Source organism: Oryctolagus cuniculus, chromosome 6 (genome assembly GCF_964237555.1).
Source record: "Oryctolagus cuniculus chromosome 6, mOryCun1.1, whole genome shotgun sequence".
NCBI lineage: Eukaryota > Metazoa > Chordata > Mammalia > Lagomorpha > Leporidae > Oryctolagus > Oryctolagus cuniculus.
In genome coordinates, this window is record NC_091437.1 from 24708752 (window position 1) to 24727257 (window position 18506).

An 18506-nucleotide genomic window follows, 5' to 3' on the forward strand; every position below is an offset into this window, starting at 1 on the left:
GATGGTGCCCTAAGTTGAGGTTCACCACAAGTCTGTCGTCAGTGCACCGTTACTGCCTCAGTGGTGTCCTGAGCTCAGGTTTGTCCAGCTCAGATTTGCCTCTCGCAATGAACCAGGGAGATGTCAGTAAAGGTGCAGTCTGCCCAACTGTCCGGTCCTGTGACCATCAGTGCCACAAGGCCGGATCTCCCCCAGGGCCCACAGCTCATCCAGACCAGCAAGGCTGAAGACTCACAGCCAAAGGCACTGCAACGTGTCACAGATGGTGCTGGCTGGGATCTTGGGCTGACCAACTGGAGCTATGGGTCTCTACTTGGCACCAGGGAGGATGAGATTTCCCTGGGAACAAGAATCAATAAGATGTGCGGAGTGTTGAGGTTTCCCGGTCTAGCAGTCGGTCTCAAGACATAGTCCTGTAGTTCCTTCCTCAAGGATGGAGTGAAGTTGATAAAAGCAGCCCTGTCGCTGCCCAGGCTGGCTCTAAACTGGCCACACGTGGGTCTCTGCAATGTTAGGGGTGCCTGCTAGGCCCACCTGGGCTGATGGTGATATATGCCAAATGAGCCTGTCACATCCGAGGCCAGGATTGTGATGCCTTCAGCTTTGTTCTTTTTGTTCAGGATATGTTTGAGTATTGGATGTTTTGTGCTTTTATATACATGTTAAGATGATTTTCTCTAGTTCTGTGTTAGAGTGTCAGTGATATTTTGGTGAGGGTTGTGTTGAATTTGTAAATTACTTTGAGTATTATGAGCATTTTTAAAAGATATTTTGTTTATTTTTTTGAAAGGTAGAGTCATGGACAGAGAGAGGGAGAGACAGAAAGGTCTTTCACCCGCTGGTTCACTGCCCAAATGGCTGTAAGAGCTGGAGCTGGGCCGATCCAAAGCCAGGAGCTAGGAGCTTCTTCCAGGCTCCCATGCGGGCGTAGAGGCCCAAGCACTCAGGCCATCTTCTACTATTTTCCCAGGCCATAGCAGAGAGCTGGATCAGAAGAGGAGCAGCCAGGACACTAACTAGTACCCATTTGGGATGCACGGCACTGCAGGCTGAGGCTTGGCCCACTGTGCCATAGCACTGGCCTCTGTTATGGGCATTTTAACATATTTGTCCAATCCATGAACTTGTGAATGTTTTCCATTTTTTTGCCTTCTTTAGCTTCTTTTGTTATTATTTTATTATTATTGGTGTCTCATAATTTTTATCATAGAAGTATTTCACATCTTTGGTTAAACTTAATATAGAGTATTTTATACCTATTATGAATGAGATTGCTACCACAATTTGTTTCTGAGTGTGTGTCTACATACTGAGAGTGTGTCTCAGATTTGTCTGTGTTGATTTTATACCCTGCAACTTCACTGAGTTGATTTATTACTTCTAATAACCTTTTGTTGGAGTCCTTAGACTTTTTGTATCTAGAATCAGATGATCTGAAAACAGTGATAATTTGATTTCTCCTTTTTTTCTTTATTTCCCTCTCTTGCTTAATTGCTTTGTTAAAGCTTTAATGAATTGAATGTGGGAGTGTATATCCTTGTCTTAGTATAGATCTTGGAGAAAATGGATTTGATTTGCTAGAATTTTGTTGCATCTTTGAATCTATGTTCATCAAGGATATTGATGTATAGTTTTACTTTGATGTCTCTATCTGGTTTTAGAATTAAGGTAATGCTTTTTGAAAGGATTCCCTACCTTTAATTCTTTTTTTAAATAATTCTTTCTTAAAAATTTGGTAGAATTCAGCAATTAAGCCATCTGGTTCTAGGGTTTTCTTTGTTGGCAAACTGTATCTTGTTCCTTGTTATGTTTTATTCATTTCTTTTGTCTAGTAGTTCAATTTTTATGTGTTATATGTGTCCAGAAATGTCACAATGTCTTCTAGGTCCCCAGTCTGTTGACATATAGCTGTTCCTAATGGTGCCCAGTGACACTTTGTATATCTGATAGCAGTTGTAGTAGCCCTGTTTTCATCCCTGACTTTATTTATTTTCCTGTTCTTTTTTCTTTCCTAGTCTCACTAAAGGCTTATTGATTTTAATGATCTTTTCAGAAACCAATTCTTCATTGTTCTTTTATATTTTTTAGTCCGTATTTTATTTCGAGTTTGATCATTTTTTTTTCTTTCTTGCACTAATTTGGGGTTTGGTTTGTTCTTGCTTTTCTCATTCCTTGATTTGCATCCTTAGTTTGTGTATTGAAAATCTTTCGGCCGGCGCCATGGCTCACTAGGCTAATCCTCTGCCTTGCGGCACTGGCACACCGGGTTCTAGTCCCAGTCGGGGCGCCGGATTCTGTCCCGGTTGCCCCTCTTCCAGGCCAGCTCTCTGCTGTGGCCAGGGAGTGCAGTGGAGGATGGCCCAAGTCCTTGGGCCCTGCACCCCATGGGAGACCAGGATAGGTACCTGGCTCTTGCCATCAGATCAGCGTGGTGCGCCGGCCATTGGAGGGTGAACCAACGGCAAAGGAAGACCTTTCTCTCTGTCTCTCTCATTGTCCACTCTGCCGGTAAAAAAAAAGAAAAATCTTTCTGTTTTTATGCAGGCTCTTATCACAATAACTCCCCCTCTTAGTGTTGTATCCCATAAGTTTTGTTATTATGTATTTCTATTCTTGTTTGCTTTAAGGAATTTTTTATTTACTCTTTTGACTTCTTCAGTGACTTGTTCCTTCAGAACCGTGTTGTTCCACCTCTATGTATTTTTATAATTCTGAATGTTTCTTTTGTTGTTGATGTCTTATTTTACTCCATGGTGGCCAGAAAAGATACGTGACCCAAATTCCAATGTTTTGAATTGTAGAAACTTGTTTTGTGACCTGATCTCTGGTCAGGTCTAGAGAATGCCCATGTGCTGATGAAGAGTTTCAGTTCCACCACTGTTAGGTGACAGGTTTTCTGGGGTGGGGTGGTTGTTTGGTGTAGGGGCTAAAACACCGCCTCACATGCCCACCTCCCACAGCCAAACCCCAGCTCTGCACCGAGTTCCACCTTCCTGCTGACACACAACCTGGGAAGCAGCAGGCGATGACTTGAATCGTTGAGTCCCTTTTACCCACAGGTAGCCCTGGATGGAGTTCCAGGGTCCTGGCATCAGCTTGGCATAGCCCTCGCGAGTGTGTGCATTTGGGCACTAAACTGCTCAATGACAGATTGCTCACTCCCTCTTTCTCCTTGTCTCTGCCTTTCAAATAAAAACCAAATATTTCTTTTTAGAATAAGTGTTCTGTAAATGTCTGTTAGGTCCCTTTGGTCTACAGCATAGTTTTAACTAAGTATCTTTTTTTTTTTTTTTTGGTGTGATGATCTGATCATTGACAAACATGTGGTCTTGAAGTGCCCCTTCTGCTGAATTGGAGTCTACATCTCGCTTTAACTCTGATGTCAGTTTTATAAAGCTGTGTGCTCTGCCTTTAAACACATTTACAGGCATTTTGTCTTCTTGTAGAAGGGATCCCTTGATCATCACAGAGTGACCTTTTGTGTTTCTTACAGTTTTTGCCTTGAAGTCTATGTTGTCTGCTCTAAGTAGGTTACGCTGCTTCCTTTTGGTTGCCCTTCACATGGAATATCTTTTTTGATTCTTTCACTTTCAGTGTGTATGTGTCTTTCCTGGTGAATAGAGTTTATTGTAGGCAGCATGCCATTGCATCTTTGTTTAAATATTTATTTATTTACTTGAAAAGCAGGGAAAGGGAGAGGGAGAGGGAGGTGAGGGAGGAGGAGACAGAGAGGGAGAGGGGTCTTCCATCTGCTGGTTCACTCCCCTAATGGCCACAACAACCCAGGCTGAGCCAAGCTGAAGTGAGGAGCAAGGAGCTCCATCTGGGTTGTCAGGTGAGTGCTAGAGGCTCAAGTACTTGGACCATCCTCCACTGCCTTCCTAGGAATATTAGCAGAGAGCTGGATCAGAAGCTGAGCAACTTGGATTCAAACTGGCGCTCTGAGATGGGATGGCAGCATCTCAGGTGGCAGCTTAACCTCCTGTGCCACAACACCTGCTGCAGGTCTTTTTCTGAAATCCATTCAGCCACTCTGTATCTTTTAATTGGGAGGAATTTAGTCCATTTACATTCAAGCGTTGTATTTGTTAGTGAAGACTTAGTGCTATTGTTAGTGATTTTCTTCTGTTAAGTTTGAATATCATTTTTTTCTTTCTGTCTTGTTCACCTTTTTAGTTTGATGTTTTCCTCATTTATTTATTTATTTGAAGCATTTATTTATTTATTTGAAAGAGTTACAGAGAGAGAGGGAGAAACAGAGAGAGGGAGAGAGATCTTCCATTTGCTGATTCACTCCCCCAATGGCTGTAATGGCCAGCACAGGGCCAGACCAAAGCCAGGAGCTTCTTCTGGATCTCACACGTGGGTGGTGGGGGCCCAAGCACTTGGGCCATCTTCCACTGCTTTTCCCAGTTCATTAGCAGGAAGTTGGATCTGAAGTGGAGCAGCCAGAATATGAACCAATGCCCATATGGGATTATGGGATGCTGGCATCCCAGGCAGCGACTTTACCTGCTACACCACAGTGCCACCCCATGTTACCTGTATTAATAAAGTTTAATTCTCTTATTTCTTTTTGTGTATATATTCTTCTAGTGGGTTTTATGTTTTCATGATCATAGTTATCTTTCTTTTGCTTTTGAATGTAAGATTTTCATAAGCATCTTGTATGAGGCCCATCTGGTAGTGATGAATTTCCTGTTTTTCGCTTGTTTTGGAAAGTCTTTATTTCCCTTTGATTTCTGAAGGACAGCTTGTTGAATACAATAGTGTTGTTAGATGTTTCTTTCAGAATTTGTAATATGCCATTCCATTCCTTCTGGCCTGTAATGTTTAGGTGATATCTTATTATTCTAATGGTGATTCCCTTAAAAGAGATTTGGTACTTGTCTCCTATAGTTTTTAGAATTATCCCCCTCTCTCTTTGTTGTCCTTGGACAATTTGACTTTTTTTTTTTTTTTTTTTTTTGACAGGCAGAGTTAGTGAGAGAGAGAGACAGAGAGAAAGGTCTTCCTTTTCCGTTGGTTCACTCCCCAAATGGCCACTATGGCTGGCGCACCACGCTGATCCAAAGCCAGGAGCCAGGTGCTTCCTCCTGGTCTCCCATGAGGGTGCAGGGCCCAAGCACTTGGGCCATCCCTCACTGCCTTTCCGGGCCTCAACAGAGAGCTGGACTGGAAAAGGAGCAACCGGGACAGAATCTGTCACCCCAACCGGGACTAGAACCTGGAGTGCCGGTGCCACAGGCGGGGGATTAGCCAAGTGAGCTGTGGCACCTGCTGGACAATTTGACTTTAATATGTTGTGGTGATGATCTTTCTTGGTCATCTGTTTGGGGTTATGAGACTCCTTTACTTGAATGTTCCTATCTGTCGCAGATTTGGCAAGTTTTCAGCTGTTATTTCACTGAATAAATTTTATATGTCTTTTTTTTCCTTTTTTCCCCTCTGGAATCTGCCAATTTGAATATTTGCTCATTGAATGATGTCCCAGAGGTCTTGGGTACTGTCTTCATTTCTTCTCGGTCCCCCCTTCCTCTCTCCTTCCCCTCTTCCTCCACATCTTCCTCCTCCTCCTCCTCCTCCTCCTCCTTTTCTTTCAAGCGTGTATGTGACTGGGGTATTTCATAAGCTCTGACTTTACGCTTACATATTCTTTCTTCTGTTTAACTTTGTTGCTGAGGATTTCAATGTTTTTTTTTTGACTTATTGGGTTCTTCATTTCTGAGACATCTGGTTGTTTTTCAATATCTCCATCTCTTTGCTGAATTTCTCATTTGTGTCATGCATTGTTTGCTTGATTTTGTTAAACTTTCTGTCCATAATCTCTAGTATCTCTGAGTATTCTTAGAATCATTCTTTTGAGTTCTTGACCAGACATTTCCTTCTCCACTCTAGAGTCTTACTAAAGCATGCCTTTGCAGGCCTCCTCTGCCTTGCTTTCTCATTCCTCCTGACTGCTTGTGTTCTTACACTGACGTTTGTGCATCTGGTGGACCAGTTGTCTCTAACACTTTTGCTGTATGCCCTTCATGGTAGAAGGGTTTTTTCTGAAGATGCATCTTCAAACAGATTGGTAGGCTACTGTGGCTTTAATTCCAGTTGGATGGTATAGTAGTTCTCACTCTAGCTTCTTTGGCTGTAATAAATTGCAGTGGTGATAGGAGATTTCTCTATTCACTGGAGGGCTGTGCATTTCCTGGTGCAGCCCACAGAGCAGGGTCAGGTTGTAGAAATGCCAGTCCTCAGCTTCTGGTTCCTGGGAGTAGGGTCCTGCTAGCCCAGTGGCCATCAAGTGAACATGGTACCCACAGCAGCCATAGTGATGGTACGTGTGGTCCAGAATAATGGCAGCATTCGACCAAAGTCCAGTAGAGGCGTGCCGGAGGTGAAAGGGGTATGTGGGCATTGGTGCCACACGTCTGCAGGGACAGGCACCTCTGCTTCCAGGGTCCTAAGTGCAGGATGCCTCTGCTGTACTGAACTACCTCTCCTCTGTAGTTTTGGGCACTGCTCGAGCTAGGGGACTGGGGTCACACTTGCACTGCTGCATCTAGTTGGTTCCAGTTACAGTCCATGTGTTGGTATGTTGGGATGTATATGGTCCCCCCAGGGATGGTATATGCAGAGGCCTCTGTCCCCCAGGGTGGTGTGAATTCTGACAGCAACTCCTTTCTCAGGTTGGTGCCAACCTCCCATGCCGTGGAGGTTGTGCGGTCAGCCTGCGTTCCATCTCAGAAGCAAGGCTATCATGTATATTGCAGATAGCCCTCCTTACTCCTGCGATGGCTGTGGGTCCCTCCTGTCTGTCCTGTAGTTAAGATGGCCAGTGTCTGGGACCTCTTGGGACTGTCCTGTAGACCCTCTCCCCTGTAATGGTGTCTTCCCCCGAGGCCCAGGGCCAGAGTCGTGGTTGCTTGTACGCTTTGTCGCTTCCTTTGTGCCGCCATCCCAGGTTTCTGTTTGCTGCAGTGTTCCGATGTCTCCCTTTTGAGCTCCAATACCGTCGCTCAGGTATTCACTCTGAAATGCAGCGATTTACTGGGCTTTCTGGCTCTCCCCAAGGAGCAGGCGGCGGCCACAGGGCACATCTATTTTACCATCTTGGAGTGCAGAAACTAACTCCTTTTAAAAAGGCAATGGAGAAACGAGTACATTGCTAATTAGTGAATACATAAATAAGCATGCCCTGTATCAGTTGACTAATTGGAGAATGAGAGTTCACGTATGACAAAGCATGGTGCTCTCACACACACACCCCCTCCCCAAAGGTGTTACAGGTGTCATTAAATTTTCTCTGCTTTGCCATAAGACCAGTTGCCTCCCCTTGTTTTCCAGGGATTTGAGCTGAGCGTAGGCTTACACAGGTGTTTCTTCTGTGCCGCTCATTGGGAAAATCTCAGGACAGGAAGGATAATGGGAAGAAGTGGGAACAGCGTTGGTTTCTGTTTTTGAAAGTTTATCAAGGTGAACACTGACACCTCCATTTTTATTTAAAAAGAACAAAAACAAGCCAGCAAAGATAAGGGAGAGTTTGGCTTCCACAAAGCAGATAAATGGGAGAGATGCAGCCCCTGTGCACAGAGATAACACAATATGACCAGAGAGCCGGACTCCGCAGGGTGGGGTGGAGCTGGGAGGTTATCGGTTCTGGTGGAATTATTTTTGTTATTACACAGAAGTCTGCAGCAGATACATCATCACGATGGGTGAGTTTTCAGGAAGGGATAAAGCTGTACGTGGGTGTCAGGAGGAAGAGTACCATGTGGTGAGGACAGATGGCGCTTGTGGGGAAAACCGGAGAAAATGAACCCTCTTGTCTTTGTCTTAATCTCCCAGCTCACCTCTAGTCTCTCGCTAGAGTGTATTTCAGGCAGACAGAGCATCAGTGGGTTTCTCCAAAGCTCTGTGATGGGAACAAGGTGACATCACCAGCAAGTGTGTGCTCTCAGGATCACTGCTTTGGTTGGGATTTTCTGTGCACCTGCCTGTCTCACCAGTCCATGGAGACCTGCTCATTGTGTTTATTGGGGACTTCTCCAGGTGACAGCCATTGCAGTGTCATAGGCAATCGATAAAAGTTTATTGGCTTGATACTATCAGATACCTTTTTCCACTTAGAAAGAAGGAGGTGAACTTTGCTTTAAATAAAAAATCTATTTATTTAAAAGTCAGAGTTACAGAGCAAGAGGGGAGGGAGGGAGGGAGGGAGGGAGGAAGGGGAGGGGTCTGTCGGTCTTCCATCCTCTGGTTTACTAAGTGATCACAACAGCCAGGCCTGAGCCAGGCTGAAGCCAGGAGCCATCCTGGTCTCCCATGTGGGTGGCAGAGGCCCAAACACTTGGGGCATCTTCACTGCTTTCCTCAAGCCATTAGCAGGGAACTGGAAAGGAAGTGGAGCAGCCAGGACACAGACCAGCACCCGTAGGAAATGCATCTTTATCCACTATGGGAACTTTTGTTGGAAAACGATGAGTGGTGTTGGAAGGAAAGAAGACCAAAGGACAGCTCTTTGATCTCTGAGCTACACCGTAGGGTTGGGTGTGCACCTCTTGCCCTATTTGGTGAATAAGACTAGAGATCTAGAGCTCTGTAGGAAGAAAGCCGCCGTTATTCCACGCGTAGAAAAGGATCCCAGATCAGTGGTTTTCACCGGCTCTTGAGGGGGGAGAAGGAGACTAGGAGGCAGCAGAGCACAGAAGTGGCCCCGTGCACTCGCACTGCACGTGCTGCAGTTTTCTCAGTGAGCCTGCCTGAGTTTCAGGGAGGCTATCTGGCCTGCAGCACCTTCCCCGGGGCTTCTCCCCGCCATAGCAGCCTGTCAGAGGGCAGCCATGATAGTCGCGGGTCAGCCAGCTTCAGGTCCTTTCTCTCTCTTGAGAATTTCAGCTGCCACAGAAGCCACAGCGTCTCCGTGCGGCTCTGGATGTGAAAGGCCCCGTGGAGAGTCAGGGCTGGGCTCAGTGCTGGGAAAAGCAAAGCTGCACCCCAGCCAGCTAGCAGGGGCCTCCGAGCAGCTCAGCAGCTGGGCCATCTGTCGGGGAGAGGGGAGCCGCGTTCTGCAGCAGAGCTGGGGACAGTCCACCTGGGAGATGAGGATGAGGAGGAAAGCCTTCAGGAATCCGGACGCACAGACCCCGTGGCTGTCTACAGTGTTTTATCCCTGCGTGTCTGTGGGATGTCTTGTCATGAACAAATGCCCTTAAATGGTCGGTGATGTGGGTGGGTGCCTCTCCCTGGTGATCATTAACCTCTGATGAAGGCGCTTCTGTTTGATGAAATTAATCCCCCTTTCCGTGAGTGCGTACTGGTGTGGGGTATTGTGTGCGTGTGTGTGTGCGTGTGTGCATGTGTGCGCACACCGGCCCTTCTGCTCAGACTTCTGTGTATTCTCCACCAGGAAAGCCCTTTGCCCATTGTCAGACATCTCTACCTAAGTAACAATTTGGAATTGAGGACTTACTCTTTAAAAACTGAGTTCCCTGAGCATATGAGAAATGTGATTTATTTAGCAAAATATTTTAGGGACATTATATCTATAATGAGTTCACTCTGAACACAGATCCCAGTCTCATTTTTGTATCTCTGGCCAGTTGCCTCATTGCCTTTGCCTTGAAGCGTAAACCCTAGAGGTAACTTAGCCTACGGGTACATTCTTCTCACTTACAGATGAAGAAACTGAGGCCCAGGTAGGTCAGCTCTCTGAATGGCCCAGGGTGCAGGCTAGAACTCGGGAGTTCCGAGCACAGAGCCCCTTAGACTACTTTTACCTGGAGCAGCCTCTTTATCGTGCCGATGTGAGATTTATCCCCTGGCTACAATAGGCCTGCTCATCCGGCTGAATCCAAACTTACACGTACTTTACTTCCTCTCCAGACTGGTTTTTCTGTATGATTCTTTCTCTAATTGGTCGTCACTTAGGAAAGAAAATGTATGCTGGTGTCAGAGGGTAAGCCCTCCGACTGTTCCAGAGTTAGCTCTCCACCCGCTGCCTTTTCCAGCTGCAGAGCTGAGTAAATCTAGGGCAGGTGCTCTCAGGAATCACTGATGGGGTCTGTAAGGAGGCGTGTTCACCGGCCCTCTGAGACCTGGCTTAAGAAACGCAAGTCGTTGTAGGAGAGAAAGGCTGCCACTTTTCAAACCTGTACCTGTCCACCCTCCGAGTATCTGACCTGCAAGCGAAAGATTCGCAGGAGCTAGCACGGCCCACTGGGCTTCACCTGGCTGACGTCAGCATTTCCTGTTTCAGGAGCCAGAACATATGGAGGCAGCAGGCAAGACTAGGGAAAAAACCAGAGTAACAAACTGAGAAGGAGCCAATGAACAGGGGGTAGGGGCGAGTGGGTGGGGGGCAGGAGGCCATTCTGCCATGGCCCAGAGCACTGGAGAAAGTGGGCAGGAAGTTCAAGTCAGGTTTCACAGGCAGGCTGTGCCCTGGCTGCGTGGCAGGCACTTTCTACCTGAAATGTACGCGCTTTGCAAAGGCCGAGACCAAGGAACTGCAGGCGCTGCAGGAGCTTACAAATCCCCGGATGAAAGGGCTGCCGACTGGGAAGCTGAGCAGCCATGCAGGGAGCACAGGGCCAGCCTTTGAGCCTGGGCCTTGAGCCTGGACTGGGCCCTTCCAGGGGAAGCAGGTGCTCCCTGCTGCAGGAGCCCCCGAACCGCCCTCACCTCCCCAGCTTGGCTGCGCACTGCTGCGTGCAAACGTTGAAAGCCACGGCAGCCTCGGCCTCCATGCTGGCGCTGTGCCGGGCAGCAGGCATCCACTGGGTCTTCCCTCTAAGCCTGTTGGCTAAGGTCTTGTGATCTCCACTTTCCAAGGGCAGGAGCGGACATTCAGGAAGTCAAACAACCTTGCCAACTAAGACATCTGCAAAGGAGAAGAGCACGGGATTAAAGGAAGGTCTCTCCAGCCACAGAACTCAAGTTCAAAGTGACCTTGTCAGGTACCTCCCACAGTGGGCTCCGTCAGCAAGAAATTGCTGAGCCTGTTGCTCACCCTGGTGCTGCCAAGATAATTCACAGGCCGGGCTCTTTAATTTCTCTTTGTTTCTCTTCTTTTGCCTTTCCTGTACCCTTTCATTTTTTTTTTTCCGATTATTTTTTTCCCCTTCCTTTTAAACCTTTAGAGAAGCTCTTCCCCAACAGTAATTGCTGAAGCTAGTGTTTGGTTCCCCGTGTCAAAGGTTTCTGATTTGGAGGTGGAGGCCACAGCCTCTCCCTCTTTTTCTTGTGTAGTTTCCACCTTGACCCTTAGCAGAGCAGTCCTTGAAGGCTCTAGAGGGAGGTGTTAGTGCTGGTTGAGCCTCATAAAGGAGAGACGTTGATCAGAGAAGAAGAATCCTCGGGGGCCAGGAAGCAGAGGGGAAGTCTGATGGTAATGGAGAGTGAGGCACCAAGGAAAGGCAGCAGCAGCCAGGAAGAACTGAGGGTTCTACAGGGAGAGAGGAGGCGTTCCCGCTGGGGGTGCGATGTGGGGAGGGGGTGCTCAGTGGACTGAGAGACTCTTGCTTCTGCCCAGGAGATGGCCAGGCTGTATTCCCTCCCCCCTGCTTGTCACCCTCCTTAGCCCGCCCCAGGCTCCTGCTGTAATCCAGCTCCTCGGATCCTCTCCCTGACTGGGGTAAGCAGGCCCAGGATGGAGTCTTTATGGAAAGTACCCCCGCCCCCAGTTCCCTTATGCAGCCACAAGAACGTGAAACACGCCTGGAAAAGAGGATGCTAGAGATGTTCTCTGGATTTGCAACTCCCCGTTGCTGGAGTCAAGAAGGGCCAAGGACGCTGCTGCTCTACGTCACAGGATCACGTGACAGTCAGCGTCAGCATCACCGTCACCGAGGACACTCTCTCCCTGTTCCCGCGGACTTCACTGGGACAGACAAAGGCTCACTAACACATCATGCAGGATGAGCTGTAACTCTCAGAATGACGCTGACATCAAACAAGCAATTGCAAGACAGCATTGCTCTGCGCCAGCCTTGCTGGTGAGGGGCTATTTTGCAGGGTAGGCACTCTTCTTCCCGGTGGGACTTAGGAGCTGGGAGGAGGGACAGTGATAGGAATGAAGAGTATAGACCTGTGTTCACTCCTTGGTGTCGGGGCCAGCGCTGTGGCGCAGCAGGTTAACACCCTGGCCTGAAGCGCTGGCATCCCATATGGGTACTGGGTTCTAGTCCCAGCTGCTCCACTTCCAATCCAGCTGTATGCTATGGCCTGGGAAAGCAGTAGAGGATGGCTCAAGTGCTTGGGCCCCTGCACCTGCATGGGAGACCTGGAGGAAGCTCCTGGCTCCTGGCTTCGGATCAGCACGCAGCTCCAACCGTTGCGGCCAATTAGGGAGTGAAACAGCAGATGGAAGACCTCGCTCTCTCTCTATCTCCCTCTCTCTCCTTCTCTCTCCCTCTCTCTCCCTTTCTCCCTCCCTTTCTCCCTCCCTCTCTCTCTCTCTCTCTATTTGTAACTCTGACTTTCAAATAAGTAAATAAATCTTTAAAAAAAAGAAAAAGAAACCCTGTGTCACCTAAACCCAACCTTGCATCGTCAGGGTCCAACATTTGGCTTCTTGAAACGTAATTATTTCTTAAACCTGGATCCACTAATCACATCTCTAAGTTTAGCATTCAGCAATTCCTGCACATGGATCAAGCACCAGTGTGCTTTTAAGAGACGCTGCCTGGTTAGAACCTGCCAGTGTCATCTTTTCCGTAACGAGGATCAGTATCACTGGGAAGGTCTCTAAGCCCGAGGTCTGAGGTTAGTTTCCACAGTATAAAGAACGTGGCCACATGCAAGTTCTTCTTACAGTCCTAGCTCGGTCCCTGTAGGGCTCGAATACTGTGCCCCCAAATTTCACGCCCAGACCAAACTTCAAAATGTGGCCTTCTTTGGAAACAGTTGAGGTCATACTATATCAGAGCAGGCGGTAGCAATGGCTAATATCCTTGTAATAGGAGAAACTGCCATGGAGAAGAAGCCATGGGAAGACAAGACAGATGAAAGGGTGCATCCACATCGAAGGAATGCCAGAGAATACCAGGAGACAACAGCAGTTAAAAAGAGGCAAGGAAGGATTCCTCCTGAAGATTACAGAGTGAGCATGGCCCTACTGACAGCTCGTATATGGACTGCAGGCTTCCGGAACTTGGAGAGCCTAAAGCCCCATTGTCGTAAGCCAAGTCTCTGAGAGTTTGTGTTGGCGGCCCTGGGAGACTGATCAGTCAGTAGTCAGCTGAGCAAACTTGGCCCAGTTATTTACCCTCCCCGAGCCTCAGTGTCATTGTCTAGACCTGTGTTTGGGCAAAGGATACAGTTACTCTGCTGTTCTCACCTTCAGATGAGGCTGATCATGTCTTTGTTTTTTTAAAACGAGGAGTTGGAGTAAACACATGTTGGTCGTTCTCCTTGCACATCAGAAGCATCAAGGGGCATCTCACTAAATATCCGTCGTCTACTTCTGCACGCTTCCTTTATCTGTAGAGAAGCTGAGATGGTTTCACGGATTATTCCCATGAAGCATGGGCAGAACCTGATGCAGAGCTTTTCATCATCCAATGTAAAAAGGGAAACGTGACATTTTATGTGCCTCACGTATCTGCAGAGTAAATTATCACCATTTTATCCTGGCAGTCCTCGGGAAGGTATTAGTACGTCCAACTGCACCTTCCCAAGGGCCTGAAGATTTCCTATATGTGTTTCCAGATTCAGTTCTACATCCTCTGTTATTAAATTTCTACTGTGTACAAGACTGATGAAGGCAGAAATAAGAAAAGACTTAATTTCTACTTCTAGTAGGTGAGGCAAGGTTTGGAGGTCGGTCCAACCAGCCTACAGGAGACTGATGCAAGGCAGAATAGGCTCACATCTTCAGGCCTCTGAAGGCTAAGGGATGGAGAGCGACCACAGTAATATTCAGAAACAGTGCAAACCCATCTTCCATCTCATAGCCAGGGAACGGTTTTCTCCAAGCAGTGCAAACCTCGTCTCAACTTCTGCCTCCAGCCCAAGGCTCAGACAGGGCGTTTTGGGAGATACAGGCTTCTTTTCCCTGAAACCTATGTTGAGGATTGCCATTTCTAAAGAAATCAAAGTATAAGAATGGAAACTAAAAATGATGAGCCACATGTTGGGGACACACCAGTGGGTAACTACAGGCAAGATCTTTGCCCTAATAAGGGCTTCTACTGTAGCAGGGGAGAATGATGTCAGACAGTCATCACCAAATGGAAGGAGAAAGTATTCTGTGTCATGAGAGTAGATGGCTGCTTTAGTTTAGGGAACTTGGGGAGCTTGTCCTGTAGAAGTGATATTTGAGCTGAGATTTAGAGGAGGAGGAAAATGTATTTAGCAGAATCGAGAAAAGCACATCTCAGAAAGACTGGAGGCTGGCACTGCAGCTCACTAGGCTAATCCTCTGCCTTGCGGCGCTGGCACACCGGGTTCTAGTCCTGGTCAGGGCGCCCGATTCTGTCCCGGTTGCCCCTCTTCCAGGCCAGATCTCTGCTGTGGCCAGGGAGTGCAGTGGAGGGTGGCCCAAGTGCTTGGGCCCTGCACCCCATGGGAGACCAGGAGAAGCACCTGGCTCCTGCCTTCGGATCAGCGCAGTGCTCTGGCCACGGCAGCCATTGGAGGGTGAACCAACGGCAAAGGAAGACCTTTCCCTCTGTCTCTCTCTCTCTCACTGTCCACTCTGCCTGTCAAAAAAAAAAAAAAAAAAAAAAAAAGACTGGAAAGCATGTGCAAAAGTCCTGAGGTGAGCAGAGCTTGAATAGTAGAAAGGCGTGAACACAGGTCCACGTCAGTGCTGTGGAAATAGCAAAGGAAGTCAGTGCAGGGAGGGTGAGGCTGTTGCTTGAAGGCAACACGACCATGCAAGGACTCGTGAGTCCTCTTAAATGTTGTCTTAACTCCAGGGGAGGTGTGAGGCACAGAAGGGTTTAGAAACTGAATCTGCAGCGTGGATGGTGGATCAGCAGGCTGGGCATCACTGGGGACCATGTTAGACTCTCAGGTCCACGTCACATCAGGGGCGGAACCTGTTCCCTGGGAAATTCCTATGCATTTTGAAGTTTGAGAAGCACTGGCGTAGAACTTTTCAGGTAGCAGAAGAGGGGCCCAGTGTGAAACATCATCTTAGAACTCTTGTGTCACTAAGTGTATATGTTTGTGTGCGTATGTGGAAGAGGGCCAATAATAAATCCCACCAGAGTCATGAGTGATGGCCCCGCATAGCGTGTTGTTCCACATACGCCATCCTTGAGAGCAGTAACTGCGTTTTCTGGGAGCCAGCGTTGTGGCCCAGTGGGTTAAGTTGCCACCTGTGACCCTGGCATCCCATATCAGAGCACTGGTGTGAGTCCTGGCTGCACACTTTTGATCCAAATCCCTGCTAGTGCACCTGGGAAAGCAGCAGATGATTGCCCAAGTGCCTCAGCCCCCAGCATCCATGTGGGAGACTCAGCCCAGCCTGGCTCCTGTGTTGTGGGCATTTGGGAAGTGAACCAGCAGATGGAGGATTTTGTGTGTGTATCTGTCTCTCTGATGCTCTTTCACATAGGTAAATCTTTTTTTAATAATCTCTGCACTTTTTTTTTTTACTATGTCACAGCTCCTCCCTACACTTGGAATGGTTCTCAGTCTGTTTAGAGTGTTCCATAATCCTCAGTGGGGAGAGACAGGCAGCTCTCAAAAAATAGCACATGTAGTTGATGGTGGATGTCAGTGCATATATTCAAAGCATGTTGAAAGAAAAATGAGGCAGCTCAGTGTTAATCAGTCCAGGTGTGGATCACGTGGTGGTGGTGAAGAAGCTTCGTCTGACGACTGGACTCATCAGGAGAAGGAGAGAAGGTGGCAGCAAGAGCGTGTCCGCAGAGACAAAGCCCATCACCCATTTATTACTGAACTCAGTGAAGAAGATTCTCGGCTGATGAGAGCATAGTCTTGTAGGCAGCCCTGGAGAAATCACCCCAGAAGAGCTGCGACAGTGGCTACATGGAGTTAAGGACAAGGAGCATCTCGGCGTGACCCGAGAAATGGGACAAGTAACAGAGGCCCAACAGGCCTTTAAGAAAGTTCAAAGAAAGCGTCTGCGCTTGAATAGCTGAACATCTTTTTCTGCACAGGAAACACAACTTGAAGTGGACAACATGGGAACCAAACTTGGAGAGCTGGGAGTCAAGCAAATCAGAGTTTGAGTGTAGTCTGGAAACCCACATAAATCCTGAAAATAGAGGACTTGAAATTGACGGAGAAGGTTAGATGCGCATTCCACTTTCAGATATTAACAGAGATCACGGTAGAAGTAGACATCAAAGATCAGCTAGTCCTGTGGCGAGGCAAACAAGAAGCCAGACCTCAATGAATTTTCATGGTGTTGGTTCCAACATTCCAAGGACTGTGCCTGCTTCAAGGGGCCAGAATTCAGTCAAAGGATCATTCTGAACATTGGGAAGATTGAGAAATGAAGTTGGGGGTGGGGCAGTTGGCAAACCTAGAACAAACACTTCATGCCCTAATTTCAGTAGTCATACAAACCAGTGAGGTAGCAGTGAACTCAGGCAGAGGGAGGGGCAGTGATTTGGGGCAGCACCTATTTGGGAGAGTGGGGCTAGAACCAATGTTACAGTGAGGAATACAAAGCACAGATGAGAGCCAATAAGATTATGATCTACCTTCCAAGTCAGAGACAGAGACACTGTTTATCACAGTTGCCAGAGGGAGAGTAGAGCAGTACAGCAAAACAATGAGAAGATCTGTGAGGAGAGGAAGAGGTGTAACTCATGTCTGCAGAGCAAGATAGAGGCACAGACGTGCTGCGTACACCCCACTCCCTAATTCAAGACTTGGGTCAAGGGGAACAGAAGAAGAAGAAGAATCCAGAAGATCCTCAACTGGTATCCGTCGGCATCCAACAACCACCCTGGACCTTCAAGTGGGAAGGATTCGTCCTGGGGAAAATAGGGGTCGGGATAGCATTGCAAACAGAACTGGATCGTGTGTAGGACCAGCAGAGAATGCAGTCACGACTGAAAGCAACGCAGGGGTGGGGGGCTTTCGCCACAATAGTCCTCATTTAGAGAGGTCAGGGCTTCGAACTTATTGAGCCATCATCAGTTGCTCTGAGGTTGATTTTAAGGCAGATCATGACTACGTTTGGAGAACTGAGTTCTCTAATGGAGGCTGAATCTGACCCATAGATTCAAAGACATGGTCAGCATTTGCCAGAGATGCACTCAGAAGCAAATAGCTGATGACAGCAGGCAGCACAGTGAAGACCTGAGGGCCCGAGATGACAGTGTTGAAATGCACAGGGATGGTGAGGCCACCCTGCCTCACACCCGACATTGTGACCCTAGAGGTGGCAGGCAGCTGCGGAATTCAAACGGTTGAGTTGAAACTGAGTCACTACCTGTTCTTTGCCTGCCTCCCTTATTTTTACTAAATGAAGTGATGATGACGATGATTGAATCTGTGGTTTAACCAAAGAGTAGATGGACAGGATTTGCACCAGGAGCTATGAGCCTCCCCATCTTGATAGTGAGCTGGGTAAACTCTGTAGTGTTTGCATTGGTGACTACGTGGCTGGAGACCAGCTCAGGCAGTTAGCTTGCGTGTATGAGTTTCACATTCGTTGTATTGACTGTCCCATCTGTCAGCCTCCTGTTTCACTCTGCAGTGTAGTTAACAATGGGTGAAGTAATAGGATCTAGTTAGATACTGTATTTTAATAGAATTGAGTGGTCAGGTATTCTTTTTATTTATTTGTGATCAGCTAAGTGGGATGAAAAGGAACATTATAATTTGAACAATTTTTAACTTGCTAAAAGAAAGAAAGGTATGTAAAATTTAAAATACAAATGTTAAGTTTTCCAAAAGTACAGACTAGTTACTATTGTTATAACCAAATAACCTTTAAAGTTTTTTATTTTGGTAATTTTGTCATGCTAAGGACTTTATTTTTATTTTTTTAAGATTTATTTTATTTATTTGAAATGCAGGGTCACAGAGAGAGATAGAGACAGAGAGAGAGAGGTCTTCCATCTGCTGGTTTACTCCCCAGTTGGCCGCAAAGGCTGGAGCTGAGCCGATCTGAGGCCAGGAGCTTCTTCTGGGTCTCCTTCGTTGGGCCATCCTCTGCTGCTTTCCCAGGCTCAGTAGCAGGAAGCTGGATGAGAAGTGGAGCAAACTGGCATCCCAGTTTGAGATGCTGGTGCTGGAGGCCTGGACTTTAACCTGCTATGCCACAACGCCAGCCCCTGCTAAGCACTTTTGTTTCTGCACGATTCTGTAGGTTACAAAAATTCTGTAGGTTAAATCAATCTTCTTTTTCTTAATACTACACCAGAGTTTACTTGGAATTTCAGGTTTCATAGGCATAGTACTATATCTGGACATTGATAAAATAAATAAGCCTTTGAAAGAGTGTTTGAAAGTTGCCAAATACATTGAAGTTATAATTTAACATGCAGCATACCATACATGTATATATAGTTATATAATTTTAA

At 47.2% G+C, this 18506-nt stretch overlaps 1 pseudogene; it reads left to right on the forward strand.

Moving 5' to 3' along the window:
* The first annotated feature begins 15751 nt into the window (after positions 1-15751).
* On the forward strand, positions 15752-17696 carry LOC100342362 (E3 ubiquitin-protein ligase RNF6 pseudogene; annotated as a pseudogene).
* Positions 17697-18506: the final 810 nt, after the last annotated feature.